The sequence below is a fragment of the Eptatretus burgeri genome, chromosome 1, assembly GCF_056783735.1.
Source record: "Eptatretus burgeri isolate ZD-2024b chromosome 1, Ebu_testis_v1, whole genome shotgun sequence".
Lineage (NCBI taxonomy): Eukaryota > Metazoa > Chordata > Myxini > Myxiniformes > Myxinidae > Eptatretus > Eptatretus burgeri.
Genome location: NC_140961.1, coordinates 51,814,454 through 51,834,158, shown reverse-complemented (window position 1 = coordinate 51,834,158; position 19,705 = coordinate 51,814,454). Strand labels below are relative to the sequence as shown.

The following is a 19,705-nucleotide window of genomic DNA, read 5'->3' as shown; positions in this document are numbered from 1 at the left end:
GATGTTGAAATCTCAAGGCTGGACTTTACTTTCTTATTCCTACAAACTTCTAAAAAGGTCCAACTTTTATTCATTCTTTACTGCAAAATCAAAAGCTTCGCACACTTGGTGGTGATATTCCAAGGTATCGAAGGGTGATGTTAGTCGCATTGTTCTTGGACTGCATCAACCGAGCTTGTTGACATTTCATACTTTGTGACAAATTTCCAATCATCTCCACTGATGAAACTCTTTTTATACTGACATTTTGAGCAAGTTGGCTCTTTAAGTGTTTATCATCATATATATATATATATATATATATATATATATATATATATATATATATATATATATATATATATATATATATATATATGTCTTCTGAGCCAAATAGGTACATAGATGTGGTTTTTCTGGATTGTCATCATGGATTCAGATGATGCAGGAAGAGGCATTACTCCATATTCTCCTCTCAGATTTAACTCCTCCAGATTGTTTTGATTTTCTCCAGCACAGCTCGAGTTCAAACCCAGGCAGGATTTTTTTTTTTTTTTTAGAGCGAAAAAAAAAAAAAGAAACGTAGATGTATATAAAAATTGTATCACATAATAAGCGCCGTGGAAATCTAGTTTCCCCGCTTCGAGCGAACAAATGACATTATGCCGGGGGAAAAAAATGAGATAATCAGCCTGTCGGAATCTTTCACCCTACTTCACCCCAACCCTCCCTAAGAAACTCCCGCACCGTCAAATCGCCTTCATGCCCACTTTAACCCCCATGCCCTCTTCCTCCACAAACCTCCTTCACAAGCACTTCCATCATTTCACTCTCGGCTCTTTTTTTTTTTCTCCATGCCTTTCTTGTTTAGCATAAATATTGCAAAACAGTCATCTGTGACAGCTATGGGGGGTCAGGACGTGGATTGGAAGAGGTGGGGGATGCCGGAGAATAAAGCAGGTGGGGACTAAGTTGAATTAGGGAGAAAGTGTCGAATAGTGTGTCGCAGTGTTTGCTGTTGTGGTGCGGAGATGTGAGTGGTTTGAAACTGAAAATGTCCCGATTTGATGGAGGCACCCTCGTCCTTTTTGAGCATACAAATCATTTAAAAGCTCGTTTTGCAGCAGGATGACCGTTCAATTTGTTCTAACGGTTACGAATCCGTAATGCTCCGTCCCGTTTTGGGATGGGACGAGCTTTGCATATCCGATTGATTGATTTGAGTGCTTAGATGATTGTTTCCTGCAGTGCCCTTGTTACCATGAAGCCGGTACTCATTTTGCCGACCTTGGAGGGATGACAGGCCGAATCAACCTACCCGGTGTTATTTCAATGGAACGACAGGCTCAAACTCAAGACCATAAAATCTTAAGTCAGCCACTTTAACCGTTAAGCCAACACGAAGCTTAGCATCACTTGGTGAATGTTAAAGATCCATCAGTATCTTTCATTGAAGAGCACTATATATGAGGTATTGCTGGTACTCTGAACAAATTACAAATGACAAATGACAAATTCCTGCCCAAGATAGTGTAGTGGCTGGATTAAAGAAAAATGGAGGAGAATGGGTGGTGGGGTGGGTTCCAAATATACATCTTTGCATACGTAATTATTGAATGTCTCCAAATATGTTGTTTTTTAAAATCTCAATGCAATATATATATATATATATATATATATATATATATATATATATATATATATATATATACATACATATACACGCACACACACACACACACACACACACACACACACACACACACACACACACAAGGTCCATCTAAATAGTAACGGGACTGACTTCACAGAAAGTTTATTCCAAAAAATATATTGAAATCACAGCTTGTTCCTTTCAAATTAGTTTACCTCCCGTCTCACACACTTGTCCATCCTCTTCTTCCACGCTTTGATGCACCCCCGGAAGGCTTCTTCTGGAATCCTCCGGAGCTCCGTCGTCATGGCCCTTTTGATTGCCTCCACATCAGGAAATCGGGTCCCCTTGATCACCTCCTTGAGCTTGGGGAATATGAAAAAATCACAAGGGGCCAAGTCTGGCGAATACGGGGGTTGCTCTGGAGTTGGCACGTTCCTCTCCGCCAGAAACTGTCGGATGCTCAGGGCACTGTGAGCAGGGGCGTTCTCATGGTGGAACACCCAGGCGTTGTTCTCCCACAGATCCCTCCTCTTGTCCAGAATGATCTCATGAGGCGCCGGAGGATCTCCTTGTACACGTATTGATTCACTGTTTGACCCTGTGATAGAAACTCGAAGTGGACGATGCCCTTGATGTCAAAGAACGCGATGAGCATCACCTTGACCTTCAAATTCGACTTCCTTGCTTTCTTTGGTCTTGGTGATGCCAGACTTTTCCAATGACTACTCTGCCATTTGGTCTCGGGATCGTATTCGAATATGCACGATTCATCGCCAGTAATGACTCTCCCAAGGAGGTCTGGATCGTCCTCGAGGCGCTCGATAATGTCTTGACAGACAGTGACTCTTTGCTGTTTATGGTCCTCGGACAACAGCTTGGGGACCATCTTTGCGCACACCTTGCACATTTCGAGATTTTCAATGATGATGCTCCAGACAGTGTCCTTGTTGATGGAAAGTTCCTCAACAATCATCCACACCGTGAGTCGACGATCTGCGCACACCATCTGCTTCACACGCTTGATGATGTCTGCCGTTCTGCTCGTTGAAGGTCTTCCAGACCGTGGATCATCTTCAACCTCCTCCCATCCCTCTTTGAACCTCTTGTACTATTCAAATGCACGTGTACGTGACATCGTTTCTTCCCCGTAGACTTGCTGCAGCATTGCGAAGGATTCGGAAGGTGTTTTGCTAAGCTTGGCAAGAAACTTCAGATGGGCTCTCTGCTCACGACTCAAAGCGCGACGACTCAGACTAGACAACGTGTAAAACACGGCCTGTAAAAAATCACACAATGAGCGCAGTCAACCATCACCAATCATTCATATATATATATATATATATATATATATATATATATATATATATATATATATATATATATATATATATATGTTGCAAAAGACTGTGACGCAACCCGTTCATTCAAGTTGTGTAAGTGGAGCACACAGCAGGCTCAGTCGCGTTACTTTTCGAAGGACCTCGTGTGTGTGTGTGTGTGTGTGTGTGTGTGTGTGTGTGTGTGTGTATGTATGTGTATGTATATATATATATATATATATATATATATATATATATATATATATATATATATATATATATATATATATATATATATATATATATGATCTCCATGTGTCAGGAAGTGAAACAGATACAGATCAGGTGTGTGTGCATGGTGGGAAGTGAAACAATTACCGTGTGTGTGTGTGTGTGTGTGTGTGTGTTGTTGATTAGTATCTACATATACATGTTTCAGAATGTAGAATAGAGTCCTCCCATGGAAGGCTCAAAGCATCCACCTCCATTTCGGTTTGGGGTCACGATTCATGGATCAAGCTTTGAAGTTTTCTGTTCTCAAAGTTTTGTGTCAAGGACGCTTCAGGGTCATATCTGAACCCTGGACAGCTTCCAAGTGAAGTTCATTTGTAATAATATTCCCAGGGATGGTTTTTAACACACCTGTAAAGTAGTTCCAGGGAGCTAATGGGATGGTGGGTCGTCCGTTCGTTCGTTCTTCCACAAATACTTGCAACTTCTTCTCAGAAACTACACATATGATTTCAATGAAATTTGACCACATACTTCATCACCCGTGATGGCATAAAAAAAGAAGAGGTTTGAAGGAGTCTACAGAGGGAGCTTACAGGGGAGGGGGTTCGGAAGTGGGTTGCCTCCGCAAAGAGGTATTTTCTTTCTTCTCAAACGATACTCACAATTCCGATGAAACTTCACGACACCCTTCATCATTGATGACCTACCAAAGTTTGTTCATGACATAAGAAAAATCTGGCTTTCAGGGGGGGTTGCCCCCCCAAAATAAGTATTTGCTTTCTTCTCTAAAAGGAAACATACAATTTCGATGAAACTTGACCACCATCTTCACCACCCATGATGTACCAAAGTTTATTCATGACATTAAAAAAATTTGGGGTTGAGGTGGTTCTACTGGGTGAGGGGGCGGTGGGGGGGGGGGCTGCCCCTGAAAATATGTATTTGCTTTCCTTTCTGAAACTGCACACAATTTCGATGAAACTTGACCACAACCTTCATCACCCGTGATGTACTAAGGTTTGTTCATGGCATTAAACAAAACATCCAGAGGTATTTACTTTCTTCTCCATTATATATTTTGTGGGTCGTCCTGGTTATCTTCTCTCGCCACTACCAGGTGAGTGACCAGGGATACTGCCCCTATGTTTAATATCTCTGTGAGGTTCTTTGTCATCATTCCTGTAGGTACAGCTATCACTGGTACAACTTTGACATTCTTCAGCTTCCAGGATCTTTTCACTTCATTCTGGAGGTCTGAGTGGGGCAACTTAGCTAAATATAGCATAACAATTGTGCATTTTGTGAGGAAAGCACCAAATTTGGCACACTAGTAGCCTATCATATTATGAACAGATTTGGATATTGGGCCATCTCAAATTCAGCCGCTGATGGCTGTGGCAGCCATTTTCCACTGCCATCAAAAATTTTGAGATGGCCCAATATCCAAATCTGTTCATAATATGATAGGCTACTAGTGTGCCAAATTTGGTGCTTTCCTCACAAAATGCACAATTGCTATGCTAAGTTGCCCCACTATCTTAGTGTTTGGTCATTTTCTTGATTTCTGCATTGTTTTGTCCAAACTCACTGGTATTAACACCTCAATCAGCAATGCCTTCTTCTCTTCTTTGTTTGTACCTAAGTATGATATGTGGTCGCAACGCTTTGTTTTCGATGGTCACGCTCGAATGGGATCATTAAGTCGTATGTGAGCGGAAGGTACTTCTTTTTTTGTGTATACCTTGTCGAGGCTCATGTGAGAGCTAACACACAATGCACAGCAAGGGGGGCATGAGACAAGAGGGGGAAGGACAAAACAGTGGGGAACAGAGACATTAGGAGATCTGTGGAAGGGAGAGGGATGGGACAGGGAACATGGGGAATAGAAGATGGACATTACAGGGACTTTCAGGAAGGAAAGCAGGGAATCTGAAGGAGGTGGGCTTGGGTGGATTATCAGGGGGTAGAAAAGATCGAGGATGTGGATGGGGGATGATAAGAGTTGGTGTTGAACAGCTGTTTTGAAGGCCTGGAGGGAAGAATGGGAATGAATAGAGTGAGGGAGTTTATTCCAAAGGCAGGAAAAAAGAGGAATGAAAGAGTGAAGGTGAGCAGTGATTCGTGATTTTTGTAGTTTTACCATAAGGGGGTTGTTGGCGGACCTTGAGCGCCCTGTGGAAATGTGGTGGGGACAAATTGCAGAGAGGGTGGGGGGGGCGAGGCTGGAGAGGAGACGGTAGAAGACAGAAAGACCACCGACCAACCTGTGGCGATTGAGTAAGAGGTCCAAAGACTCAGCTTCATTGCAGGACATGCTTTGTAAAGCTTTGTAAGTGGTCAGGAGCTCAGGTGGGCCGAGGAAGGACTTTGAACGATGGAGGATTCCCAGTCGGCGACTGGCTTTGGAGGCGAGGTTTGAAATGTGGCTTTCCCAGGAAAGGTCATGGCAGATAGTGAGACCCAGAAGCTTGAAAGAAAGGACTTCTTCCAGAGGATTGTTGAGAAATTGGATTGGGGAGTTTTCTAAACGGTCCTTTCAAAGAGACATAGTGAGAGTGTGAGATTTGTCCGGATTGAAAGACATGTTCCACGTGTTGGACCAGTTTGTGATTTTCACCCAGATCTGCAGTGAGCAAAGAAGCTTCTGCTTGCCGGTCTGAGGGATGACCGATGATACGGCAGAGGGTGGAGTCATCAGCAAAGAGATATGGAGGATTTTCCAGAGTCGGAGAGATCATTGATGAAAACCAGAAAAAGAACAGGGCCCAGAACGCTACCTTGAGGAACTCCAGCCTGGACAGGAAGAGGGGATGAAAGAACTCCATTTAGGGCCACACGTTGACTGCGACAGGAGAGGAAGTCTGCGAGCCATGAGTGGAGATGGCCTTGGATACAATAGGAAGAGTTTGGTGAGCAGGGCAGGGTGCCAAACCATGTCAAAAGCATGTGATATGTCCAGGGATACGGCTCTGTTTTCCTGTCTGGCATTGAGGACCTCCATCCATTGTTGGGAGAGCAGAAGTAGCATATCCAGGGTAGAGTGACCTTGTCTGAAACCAAATTGATGATCGGAAATCATGCCAGTGGAGAAGAGGAAGGGTTTAATGTCTGAAGCGATGATGGATTCCATAACCTTGCTGATGATTGGGAGAAGGCTGATTGGTCTGTGGTTGCAGGGATCTGTTTTTGCACCTTTTTTATGCAGGGCAGTGATGTTTGCTGATTTCCAAGCAGATGGCAGATGGCCTTGAGCAAATGAGCGGGTGAATAGAACAGAGAGAGGGTGAGCAAGAGCAGAAGAGCAGGCTTTGAGGACACGTGGGCTGATACCGTCTGGACCGGTTGTAGAATCTGAGTCGAGGTTTGACAGCAAGCTCTCCACCTTGTCAGGAGAAAAGGACACAGAGTCCAGGGACAGTTGGGTGCGACTGGATAAGGTGGGTAGAGAAAGTGATGGGTTTTGGACACAAGATTTAGCTGCAAACACCGAGTTTAGACATTCAGCTTTATCACGTGTGGTATCAGCAGTGCGGCCATTTGAGGTAAGGGAGGGGATGGAGCGGGAACATACACCAGAAACAGATTTGATTAGACGCCACCAGGATTTTGAGGAGGGAGAGAGGTTTGAGAGTTCAGACTTGAGATTAGAAAGATGTTGTTTTCTGGCTCTCCTGAGGGTAGATACACACTTGTTCTGAGCTTTGTGGAAGGAACTGAGATTACCCTCAGTTGGGTTTGCTTTCCATGAGGCAAAGGCAAGTTGTTTCAGGACAACTGCCTCACCACAAGCTTCAGTGAACCATGGGCGGGAGGAAGGGTAGGACAACTGAAGACGATAGGGGATAAATCTGTACATGAGGGAGAGCAAGTTTCTTTGAAAGAATTCTCAGGATGAGTTGATGTTTGAGAAAGTAGCGATAGGAGACCAGTCTAGGAGTTTGATGGCTGCTCGGAGACCCTGCCAGTCAGCTTGAGTGAAATGCCAGACTCGACGGCGGTGAGGTGGTTCTCTGATCAATGTTTTGAGTGATAAATGTTTTAAATGTACTTCTATGTTTTGAGTGATTACTTTCGGTTAATTTTCCCACAAATTTTCTGGAACTGTGACATCAACATTTTTGCAAATGTACCAGCGGATTACTTTACAAACGCTGTTGTGTTGTCGTGTGTCCAGCTGTTCTGACATGAGTTTGTTTTTTTGTGTGTGTGTTCAATCATTAAGCACAACCATCCTCACTCTATCTCCTAATGCACTCGCACCCTCCTCCCACAACTCTCCCCCCTCCCCCCGACCTCTCTCTCTCACACCCTGTCCTCACATCCCTCCCTCCTGCGGTAGAGCAACATTTCGTGAGCATAGCTCTACCCACCTTCCCCCCCCCTTCCTCGCTCTTTCCCCCTTCCTAGCTTCCCCTCCCTCCTACCTCTTCTCTCTCCCCTCCTTTCTCTTCCTCTCTCTCCCTCCCCTCCCTCCTCTTTCCGCTGCCTCCCCTTCTCCTTAATACCCCCCGTCAGTGAAGCGACGGGTTGTATTTGCGAGTGTATGTATATATATATATATATATATATATATATATATATATATATATATATATATATATATATATATATATATATATATATATATATATATATATACTCTGGGAAGGGTTGATACAGCAAAGCACTTACCTTGTGGAGGCCTTCTTCTTGGTTGCTTTACACAGCAGTTTGGTTTGAGGAGAATGGGAGGTGTTGATTTATTTTTATAATCCTAGCCACCTGGGTTCACTTGATTCGGTGAGAGCTGATTAGCTATTCCCTCCATTCTCAGGTGAGAGATGTGGGTGGGTCCTTCTTTATTATATTTTTGCGGACCAGGGGTCGGGAGCAAGAAGACCACAAGGGGGTGAGCTACCTTGGGTTCCCACCAGGCTCTCTGGAATCGCAAACCGTCGCACATGAATAACTTTGTGACATGGTGGGTCGCTAATTGGCCGTGAATGCCAATAACTCGACCACGTGACTTTGGGTCCTCCGTCTCATACCGTTTACCTCGAGGTCACATGGTTTAATTACCGGGGGGCATGCCCTCGGTACACCTTGCTCAATCCGGATCACCTTACCAGATCAGGCGCAGCCAAGCGTAAATGCCAAGAACGTACTGGCTCGAAAACAGATCGTTTGGAGATAACGCCCCAGCTCGACGAGAATACACACCATGCTGGATCAATGAAGGAAAAGATGAAAACGAGCTGCGAACATTTCTATCCAAGCATTTATTTACAATGGTGGGGAAAGATATGTGGCACAGTGAATTGGGTTTATTCGTATGTACAGAAGGGGATCGCAAGGAATTTGTGGGGTGTGACAAAAGGCAAGCAATCTTTTAAAAGCAATCAGAGCAGTCTTATCCCATTATAACTTCTACAATCTTAACTTGGACTCGGACAGGTGCCATTACATACAAACACACAAATCAGAGGAAGATTAGACATAGCCCAGAGAGAAAAAAGAGAAGATGAGGCTACACGGACACAGGGAGAGGTAGGAGGGAGGAGCACTGGTGGTGTCTCAGGTGTGTGAGTGAGAGGTGTAGTGCAGTAAAATATGGTGGGTGCGGTGTCGTGTCGGAGGAAAATGGGATTCTGATTTAGTAATGATGCTCTTTTGTGCATCCAAAGGAGATGGGATAGAGGGGTGGGAAGAGAGAGAGAGAGAGAGAGAGAGGAGAGAAGATGCATGAGGCGAAAGATTCTTAACCTATTCATGTATAGGTCTGTTTGTGTAGTGTGTACCTCCGTGGGACGCTCTGCCTGAGCATTCCCACCTCGAGATGTGGCGCGTGATCTCTGGCTTAGTCACTTTGCCGGGGCTTGTGGAACGTGCACTCTGCATTGGTCATCAAGAAGAAGCACGCCCTCACAATCGCGCATCAACAGTGAGTGAAGAGTCAGCGAAGGGCAGAGACAACAAAGAGCCAAGAGGAGCAGAGAAGAAGGGGGTGAACGGCTCCACACTTCACCTTTTTTTTAAGCCCCAGGCGAAGGGTGGGGTGACGACCTGAAAGCGACGCACTGTGACCCGAATCCTGTTTCTCCAATGGGTCACAGTAGCTCTAGCCATGCTCTGCCAGGCTCCCGGGGCCGGAAACTGTCTCAGTCACCCATCCGGCTCAACACGGCCCAGAGCTCCTGACTCAACATAGGGTAAAAGCCGACACCCTGATCCTGAACGTGCTCCGAGTGCAGTCTGAATGCCGAATAGCAATGCAAACTCGCCACCCACGGGCCCCTTGTCATAGCCAAAATGCACACCCGGGCCCGTACCATACTCCCAGATCGCCCTTCCTGCGACCCTCCTCGCCACCCGTCTTGCCATGTTCTGGCGACTGGACTTGGCTCATATCAATTCTGCGTGCCCACCCTGGACATCTCCTGTGAGATGTGGTTGATCTATTAACATCGGTTGCCCGGCCCCGCATCGCGCTGTCTGAGGTCAGTCTGAGTCGTGTAGCTCTCCTCTGTATCGTGGTGAATTGTAGTGATTCAAAGGTATGAGGAGGCGTGGGAATACTTTTTCCGTGTGCGGGAGGCATTTGTGGTCGAAATGGTGAGGTTTGGTGAGCGAGGTGTGAAGCAAGGTGAGATGCCAGTTGGAAATTGGTGCACAGATTTTAAATGAAATAATGGTGCGTGGTGCCCGTGCGTGAGTTGTGTGGTGTTTAATGGAGGGAGTGTGGTGGGTCCAAGCCACGGGAGGAATCGTAGTGTGCATATTACTCATCACATTTTGCATGGCATATGTGCTCGCTTGCTTGTATCATGGCTAAAAGGAAAGGGTTGGAGTAGAAATCAGAATAGAGATACAGTGAAAAGACCTAAATATTAGACCCCTGCAATGCACTTCATCCGGTGAACCCACAAGACATGAGGAGAGGTCTAACTACACAAGGACGAATGAAAGAACTGCCTGGGGATCACTGTATGTTGGGTGCCATTGCCTTCATGGCATGTGGTTTTGAAGAACCGCAAATATATATATATATATATATATATATATATATATATATATATATATATATATATATATATATATATATATATATATATATATATGTACCATACTCCTCTTCCAGAGCATTTTTTAAATTTATTTTAGAAACCTTGTCGAGGCTCATATGAGAGCTAACACACAACGCACAGCAAGGGGGGCATGAGACAAGAGGGGTGGGAGTGGGAAGGACAAAACCCTGGGGAACAGAGACATTAGGAGATCTGTGGAAGGGAGAGGGACACGGGGTATACAAGATGGACATTACAGGGACTTTCAGGAAGGAAAGCAGGGAATTTAAAGGAAGTCGGTTTGGGGTGGATTAACGGGTAGAAAAGATCAGGGATTTGGATGGGGGATGACAAGAGATGGTGGTGAAAAACTGTTTTGAAGGCCTGGAGGGAAGAATGGGATTGAACAGAGTGTGGGAGTTTATTCCAAAACTGGGAAAAAAGAAGAATGAAAGAGTGAAGGTGAGCAGTGATTCGTGATTTTGGTAGTTTTACCAGAAGGAGGTTGTTGGCAGACCTTGAGTGCCCTGCGGAAATATGGTGGGGACAAATCAGAGACAGCAGAGGGGGCGAGAATGGAGAGGAGATGGTAGAAGACAAAGACTACTGACCTGCCTGCGGTGAGAGAGTAAGAAGCCCAAAGACTCAGCCTCATCGCGGGAGATACCAATGATCCAAAATGCCCGGGTTTCCACAGCGTGAAGCCAAGAAAGGTGAGAGGCAGGAGCACCAGCCCAGGGGAGAGCAGTACTCCATCAGGCTATGGACGAAAGTCAGGTCAGGATGTGGTCAAGAGCTCAGGTGGGTCGAGGAAGGACTTTGCACGACGGAAGATTCCCAGTCGGAAACTGGCTTTGGAGACTAGGTTGGTTAATGTGGCTTTCCCAGCAAAGATCATGGCAGATAGTGAGACCTAGAAGCTTGAAAGAAAGGACTTCTTTCAGAGGATTGTTGTGAAAGTGGATGGGGGAGGGAGGGAGGGGGGGTTCCAAACGGTCCTTTCGAAGAGACATAGTGAGAGTGAGATTTGTCCGGATTGAAAGACATGTTCCACGTGGTGGACCAATTTGTGATTTTACCCAGATCTACAGTGAGCGAAGAAGCTGCTGTTTGCTGGTCTGAGGGATGACAAATGGTACGGCAGAGGGTGGAGTCATCAGAATAGAGATAAAGAGGATTTTCCAGAGAGTGAGAGAGATCATTGATGAAAACCAGAAAAAGAACAGGGCCCAGAACACTGCCTTGAGGAACTCCAGCCTGGACAGGAAGAGGGGATGAAAGAACTCCATTTAGGGCCACACGTTGACTGCGACAGGAGAGGAAGTCTGCAAGCCATGAGTGGAGATGGCCTTGGATACCATCGGAAGAGTGTTTGTTGAGCAGTGTAGGGTGCCCGACCGTGTCAAAACCACGCGATATGTCTCTGATTTCTTGTCCGACATTGAGGACCTCCATCCATTGTTGGGAGAGCAGAAGCAGCATATATTACTCATCACATTTTGCATGGCATGTGTGCTCGCTTGCTGCTATCATGGCTAAAAGGAAAGGGTTGGAGTAGAAATCAGAATAGGAGATAGAGATATATTGAAAAGACCTAAATATTAGACCCCTGCAATGCACTTTCATCCGGTTAACCCACAAGACATGAGGAGAGGTCTAACTACACAAGGACGAATGAAAGAACTGCCTAGCAGGTAGAGTGACGAATAGCAGGTACAATAGACGAATAGCAGGTAGAGTGACCTGGTCTGAACCAAATTGATGATTGAAAATCAGGCCATTGGAGAAGAGGAAGGATTTAATGTCTGGTGGTGGTGGTCGTATGGCAGTTTAGCTGCCGGGGTAGCTATCATTTATTGAAGCGTGACTGTGTCGCTGATGCAGTGCCCCTCTACCAGTACACACACCGGAACTGGTTCTCATTTCGCCGACCTCGGAAGGATGACAGGCTGAGTCAACCCCCTGGTGTATTAATTCAGCGGCCGACGGGGCTTGAACTCAGGACCCCAGGATCCCAAGCCGCCACCCTAACCACCGAGCCAACACCAGGCTATATTTAATGTCTGAAGCGATGATGGATTCCATAACCTTGCTGATGATTGGGAGAAGGCTGATCGGTCTGTAGTTGCATGGATCTGTTTTTGCACCTTTTTTGCAGGGCAGTAATGTTTGCTGATTTCCAAACAGATGGCAGATGACCTTGAGCAAATGAGAGGGATAACAGAACAGAGAGAGGGTGAGCAAGAGCAGAGGAGCAGGTTTTTAGGACAAGTGGGCTGATTCCGTCTGGACCAGTTGCAAATTGGTTCTGCCAAAGCAGTTTCTTTGCCAGTAGTCATGCAGGGCCGTTTGCCATCCCTCTCCCAGCAGTAGTTAGGGCAGGATTTTGCAATTTGTTCAGGATGCCGGGGATAGCTCGCCGACACTTCATGAAGGACACCATGGAAACGTTATTGTGCACTAGCTAATGCTGGCAAAAGGGACACCAGTTTAACGTCCCTCGGAAGGTGCACACACATTGATGAATCGCCCTGCCTGTGAAACACCGGGATGACAGTTTATAGCTGGGCTCAGATTCAAACCCAGGCTACCGCCATATGTGTTATTCGACATCCTCGCGCCTCATAGTGAACTACTCTAGTACGCTCAATCATTCATGTCGTGTACTTGTATGTGACCGTTTCATGACTGAAGTGGTGTGCAGAGGTGTGAGGAAAGGTTTGAAATGAAGACGAATCTCATTATGCATTGTTGGTCCTATCTTTCACGACCCGTTTATTCATGTTTCTCACCTTCCACATGTTATATTTAATTCTCTGCTTGAGCAAAACCTCACATGGTTCACAAGCCCAGCCATTTCAAACCAGCGAGGGAAATTTGGATCACCACGTTGCGAAACCACAGCTTTGTGATTTGAATGCTTCCACCTGTGATATGTTTACTGAAGGAAGGTGTATGACCACCAGATCTATGCCAGTTACTACCTGTGATGATGTCAACACTCAGTACATAATTTTCCTCCTTTTTCACTGTGTACCTTTCCCTCTAGAACGAACACTGTCTTTCCTGTTTTTCTTTTTATGTGGTCCACATAATGACTGTAATACTGATCTTGGTTAAAAACACCCTCCACAATTACCCCCACTCCCCCAGAACAAATAATTTTGTATATTAGTTCTGGAGATACACATACACATACACACACACACATACACAGACATCACTGCTCATACATAACCTTGCTTGTGTATAAAAAATATTTTGAAATCATGTTTCTCACTTGAGAGTTCAAAGAACACCTTACCCTGCTCAATCTTCAGAAAAAGTTAATGGGAAGGGTCTTTTAAACTCTTCCTTTGTGTTTCCAAGCACGATCTATACCGGCTTTAATTGTGAACTTTGAATAACAAGCATGATGGCAACCATACGAAGCTGATGGGTCAAATGGAACAGTCCAAAGCTAAATATTGCTGATACTCTGCCCTAAGAGCTTGTGGCAAATTTGTTTGGTTGAGACGGTGAAAATTTTTGTACTGTTAAACTGGAGGTTTTTGGAAGTGCAAACAAGGCAATTTGTATTGTTCAAGTATTTAATTCAACAAAATAAAATAAAAGCTTGAAAGCTGTAACAAATAATATTTAGTAGTAAGTTTACCATTGTTGACGCACCTTTTTCACACCACCTTATTTAACACGTTAAATTAGTTTTTCTCCGCCTGTTATTTGTGTCCTTTATGATATCCCTAATAACAGTGAGTTTCCTATTTGGAATTATTTTCAATTTTGTTTGACTGCCAGATAGGTAGACAGACCGAAGTGATTGTTATACTGTGAGTGTGCATGTGCGCCCTGGACAAGACTACAATTTGTCAAATTCAGAATCAAAGTATTGCTGAACTGCGGGTTTGTGTTCCGATTCATGTTGTATCGTGTTCAAAATATATAATTCAATTGCAATTAAGTAGTTCCTCGATTATATAAATCGACTGATTGACTGATAGACAGCGAGAACCAATTGCTCACCCTGCTTTGTGCTACGTGTGGGGTGTTACAGGGTGTTTCAAAAAGACATGAACAACTTTGGTTGTTTATTTAGTACCACAAATGATACACCAATACCCTTTGTTTTATATGATACTGAAACTCATAAAGTTTTTTTTTTTTTTTTTTTTTTTCAGGTCTGGTGGTTTAATGTAAAAGAAAATGGTGACTCCACAGTAGAAAGCTCAGTGCGTCGAATGGTTCATCAAAACGAGATCTGACAAGCAAGTTCAGCATAATTTCCATACAAGGTATGGAAGGAATCCGCCTTTGCAGACTAGTATCAGAGAGTGGTACGAGAGGTTTAAGGGGACTGGAAGTTTTCAGAAACAGAAAAGTACCGGTCAACCGAGCACAAGTCCAGTAGACGTTGAACGAGTGTGTGAATCTTTTCAACAAAGTCTCAGAAAATTCAATTTGATGTGCATCCAGAGAACTGAGACTCCCAACTACCACTTTTTTTTCTGTGGGGTGTTGTCAATAATGTTGTCTCCATCACCAGGGTAGCAAATCTGCAGGATATTTTTCTTGGATCACAGCGAAATGCGCATTGGTGGACGCAAACATGCTGAGCCGAACATGGCAAGAACTTGTGTCCCACCTTGATGTTCTGTGTGCGAAAAACAGAACTCGCATTGAAGTGTATTGATGGTGTGTGCAAAACTTAGTGAGTTTCTTGTATCATCGAAACTAAAGGGCATCATTGTATTATTTGTGGTTCTGAATATATTAACAGCCAAAGTTATTCGGGTCTTTTTGGATCACCTTGTATTACGACAAGGAATTATATTACCAGTGACAAATGACAAGAAAATGGACAAGTCACTGTTTTATCTTACCCAGACATATCCAACTGGGTCCAGTTCTTTGCTCGACCTACCGATGAGAGCCCCTCAAAAAGAATATTCTCTGCCCTGTCTTTGCTCATCATGATATGGTGTTGTGTGTCATCAACTATGTCATGCAGCGAATGAGTGATTTGTAACTAAGTTATAAACTGAGAATATTGCATACTCTAAGCCCTGTTGTGAGCACCTGATTTTATCAGATATTCTCATTTGGATAATTAAGCCAAAAATGTTGATGAGTTTCGCTAAAGCAATGGGAAATTGAATTCTTAAGAAAATGAAACCCACGAAAGGAATTGACTGCAATGAAATTAGCAATTCTTCCTCTTCACGATTCCCAAACAGTTTTTATGGGTGGTGAGTGTAGTTTCTTGCACATTGTAAACTGGTTAAAAAGTTAATTTATCAGCATTTTACCAAGTTGTTTTTCATTGTTTTTGATTGGTAGCTGCGACCTGCAGATTTAGTCTTTTTAGAGAAACATGGCATCTGTGGTTTGAAGTTGTAGTATGAGTCCAGGTTCATTTTGGCCTGCGTGATTCAAATTGTCTCTGCTGCCTTGTTGGAGAGCATTGTTTCATTAGAAAGAGCAATGTGTGTAGGCTGAATACTATAAATGCCACTCAAGAAAGGTTGGTGGATCTTGGTTGATGAATTCACATTTGGTGCCATGGCTGGTCATGGACTGGAAGGAGAGCCTAGAAGTATGCACACTTACCATTGAGCTTTGTAGCCTGGATTTGAATCCAGCCCCAGCTATAAACTGTTTTCCTGGTGTTTGGCATGCAGGGCGAGACATTATTGTGTACAGTATCCATTGGAAGGATGATAAGTCAGAGGTCTTGTCAGATAGCATTAGTTGATGGTTGTTAAAGATCATCCAGTGTCTTTTGCAATGACTAGGCAAGTTATCACCGGAACCTTAACCAAATTTCTGCCCAAAGGCCTTCACCACTTGACAAGTGTAGAGGGAACACCAATACCCCCAATGTGAGTTGAGGGAGGCCTTCATCCTGCATTGGACTCAAAACGGGCAAATTGATCATGATTATAATGGCTGGCTCTAATGCGTCAAATCGTGTTTCTCCTACTGTGTATTTTGGCATTTCTGCTGGTGGACTAAGCTGGTATTTTAAGACCCCTTCACGAAGTTGTCTCATCTGCGCAGGTGTTTAATCACCCAGCTGGTTGAATCGATGTTGGAGAATCCATTTTATCGTTTAAATCAGGATTGACAAAACCAAAAGTCATGACAGTAGCAATTTAGCACAAGGTCATTAAAATGACAGTCCACTTAAATCAGTTATAACTATTCCCAAAGCAGATGCACAGAGATATACTGAGGGCTTTCTTAAAATGTACAAAATCATTCTTTTATTTTTATTACTCTTTTATTGATGGAAGAATATTTCAATGTTTTTGCAGAAACGTTCATTATGCTTTGGGGAAGTGGGAGAAAGCATGAAACTGCTGCACTGTCTTGGGGAATCTGGGAGACATCGCATGGGCTCTGTTTTCCTGCAATAAAGTTTATCGGAATAAATATTAAATGGCCGATGTGAAATCGCATAATTGTCTCCAGAAATTTAACTTCTGTTCTCTACAAAATTAAATTGGTGGAATAAAGTAGGTTCTACGTTTTTATCAAACTTTATTTCAGCAAGGCTTATCACTGATCCAGGATAAAAATTAAGAAATCGATCAATCAGGGACATGAAGGTCGTGTTAGTGTATGACGGCAGAAGAAAGCCGTCCATAAAATGGCTTATTTAGTAGTAGTCGGGGATGCAGGAGCGGTCGAAGGGCAAGGGGGGCATAATTTATTTTGAGTCAAAAATAATAATATATATTTTTAAAAGAAGAACTTCTCTTTATTGATTTAGGGAAGAAAATAGAAATATTGAGATGAGCATCAAGTTGCAAATTGAAGAAGAAATTTAGGTTTCAAATCAAACTAATAAGCGGAATAGGAATTACATATCGATCATGAGGCTCGTTTTCAAAACAGATGTGCACTCGCCAACTGTTGCACACCAAGAGGTCCCTAAAGGTGATAGTGCCCACGTGTAGTAAGATTATTTTAATTAATCGCAATACTGAGAATTATCAATTGTAACAATTAATGTGAGTGCACTGCACGCCACCAGCACCATCCTAGCGCATTATACGTAACTCTATGGCAGCTGCAGGCTTATTATGTAGCGGCATTCACTGCCAAGATACGCTTGGTGTTTTATTCACAGTGAAAATTAAGGTCCTCTTAAATAGCCAGATCACCCCCACGGATTGCGCTGTTTTTTTTTGTTTTTTTTTAATCTCATCTGGAATTGAAATTACAGATAAGGTATCATCAATGCACACCGTCCGTCCATATCCTATTTCGACTTCTCAGGCCAAATTGCTGGGCTGATCTGGCTGAAACTTGGCAGCAATATTCCACACCTGCCTGGAAACGGGGATTGCAAAGCTCGTAAATTTCTTCAAACATCTCCTTATCCAGACCCACCAGTCAGAATGCTACCAAATTTGGGTTGCAACATCAGGCCAGGGTTGGGATGTTAAATTGTGGAGGTCATTCCGATCATGTTACCGGAAGTGTGTCAAAATGGCCGTCTTGGTAAATATTTGGATAAATTCCTTCAAAAATCTTCTTCGCCATGCCCACCAGTCAGAATGCTATTAAATTTGGGTTACAAAATTAGGCCAGGGCCCAGTAAGCTGCAGGTCCAGTGGTCCTGTTTTTTATGAGCTCTGGTCATTGTGTACATTTCTGGTCGGGTTTGCGTGCCAGATGACTAAACGCACACTTTCATTCACTATCGCTTAGTCAGAGGCGGCATTAGTCATTTGGGGGCCCCATGCAAAACGCAATAGTTTCCCAGTGGGGCCCCTGTGAGCCCTGTCAATTTGCCATCATACTAAAATATGCAATTTGGCATCCGTCCATCTGATGTTGATGTATTCGGTCATTACTTATGTCATCTTAACCAGCTAAACTTGCAAAGGAGACTCCAGGTCATATGGCAAAGTTTGTAGCGACTTGTATGGCGATGCAAGTTCTCTTTGTAAATGTGTACCATGTAGCTCCCGGTGGTGGTGCGAGAGGGTATTATGAGTGACATGCTTCAGAACCCTCCATTGTATCACGAATAAGAGGACTCCATGTTATTTTCACACTTTCTCAGCCTATGTTGCTTTTGACTCCATTGCAAAAAATCCGTAGAAATTCCTGTGTTTTATTCGTTTTCACCCCCTTGGAAAAAAATGCCATGTTAAGGTGTTCCATTACCAATTAGCTTATCGCTTGCCAAGCCCGCCGTTCCTTATCAACCGTTTCAAATGGAGTGCTTGCTTGAGTGCTTAAGCCACTTGGCAAGCACTCTACAAGAAACTTGGTAACTAAACACACCCCTGCAAGTGCTGAGATGTGTTTCATTACCAATTAGCTTGTAGAGCACTACTCAAGTGGCTTAAGCACTCCATTTGAAACGGTTGATAAGGAACGGCTGGCTTGGCAAGTGAGAAGCTAATTGGTAACTGAACACAACCCACATGTGCTTGGCCGAAGATACTTTTCTGGTTCTGCTGCTTGTGTAATGAAAAAAGTTAATTCCGGGTGATGTTCAACCCTTTTCACATTTTGTTGAGGTTTTTTTTTCATTGGGACAGTTGCTTTGATTTTAAAAATTGCAATGTTCCGCCATGTGTACGAGTTCGTCAATTTACAAATGAGGAGTGCTTTGTGATCGTACAATAAATTGCTGTGTGGACTTGCTCAGCTCTCAATTATGTTTTAACATGAGAGATTGTTCAAAATGTATTGCAGTTATTGTTGCATTTGTATGCATTTAAACGTAGTTTTTTTTCCACTTGTTTCTCTACTAATACTAACCTCACCCCTGAATTTTTTAACAGTCATGTCTCGTTAAACATCAGGAGAAAACATTTATAACACTGAACAACAAATTTCAAAAAATTTTTTTTACTGGAGATGTGTAAAGTGATTAAGACTAATTTGGGTATGCTGATTTCAAAAATCATAACCGTTTTGCTGTATCACGTCAGGATTTTCAGGAACAGAAATATTCCCATTGCCTAGAAGTCAGGATTTCAATGAAATTTACATATGTCTTTAACATGTCTATTTCGTACAATTGTTGTTAACTTGTGTTATATTTCTTTCTTTCAGATAAAGATGAGTAGGTGTTCCTGTACCAATCATCCTGACAACTTCTGTTATGTCTGTGGTCGGTATACCAAAAAAGATCAACAGCGAAGTATATCTACAGCAGTGAAAATGAAGGCCGCCTACTTTCACTACTTCGGGTGTAAGGTGGGGGACCAAGAACAGAGCTGGGCACCACACATCTGCTGCACAAGCTGTCACACAACCTTGACTCAGTGGTTGGTGGGCAAGCGCGCGAGCATGCCATTTGCGGTGCCCATGATATGGCGTGAGCCGCAGAATCATCATGATGATTGTTATTTCTGCTGCACAAGCATCGCCGGCTTCAACAAGAAGAATAAAGGTCACATCAAGTACGCTGACTGCGTCTCTGCTCGTAAACCTGTGCCTCATGATGC

At 43.6% G+C, this 19,705-nt stretch overlaps 2 long non-coding RNA genes across 3 annotated transcripts in view; one reads left to right on the top strand and one right to left on the bottom strand.

Annotated features, from left to right (window-relative positions):
• Positions 1-14,921, top strand: part of LOC147034479 (uncharacterized) — a 24,795-nt gene extending 9,874 nt beyond the window's left edge. The window contains exons 3-4 of the long non-coding RNA XR_015059936.1: positions 14,411-14,524; positions 14,776-14,921. This is a non-coding gene — a long non-coding RNA (uncharacterized LOC147034479). The remainder of the gene's footprint in view (positions 1-14,410; positions 14,525-14,775) is intronic.
• The window catches only part of LOC147034478 (uncharacterized), a 280,443-nt gene that overhangs the window by 61,879 nt on the left and 198,859 nt on the right, over positions 1-19,705 (bottom strand). The gene's annotated exons all lie outside the window — the stretch shown is intronic.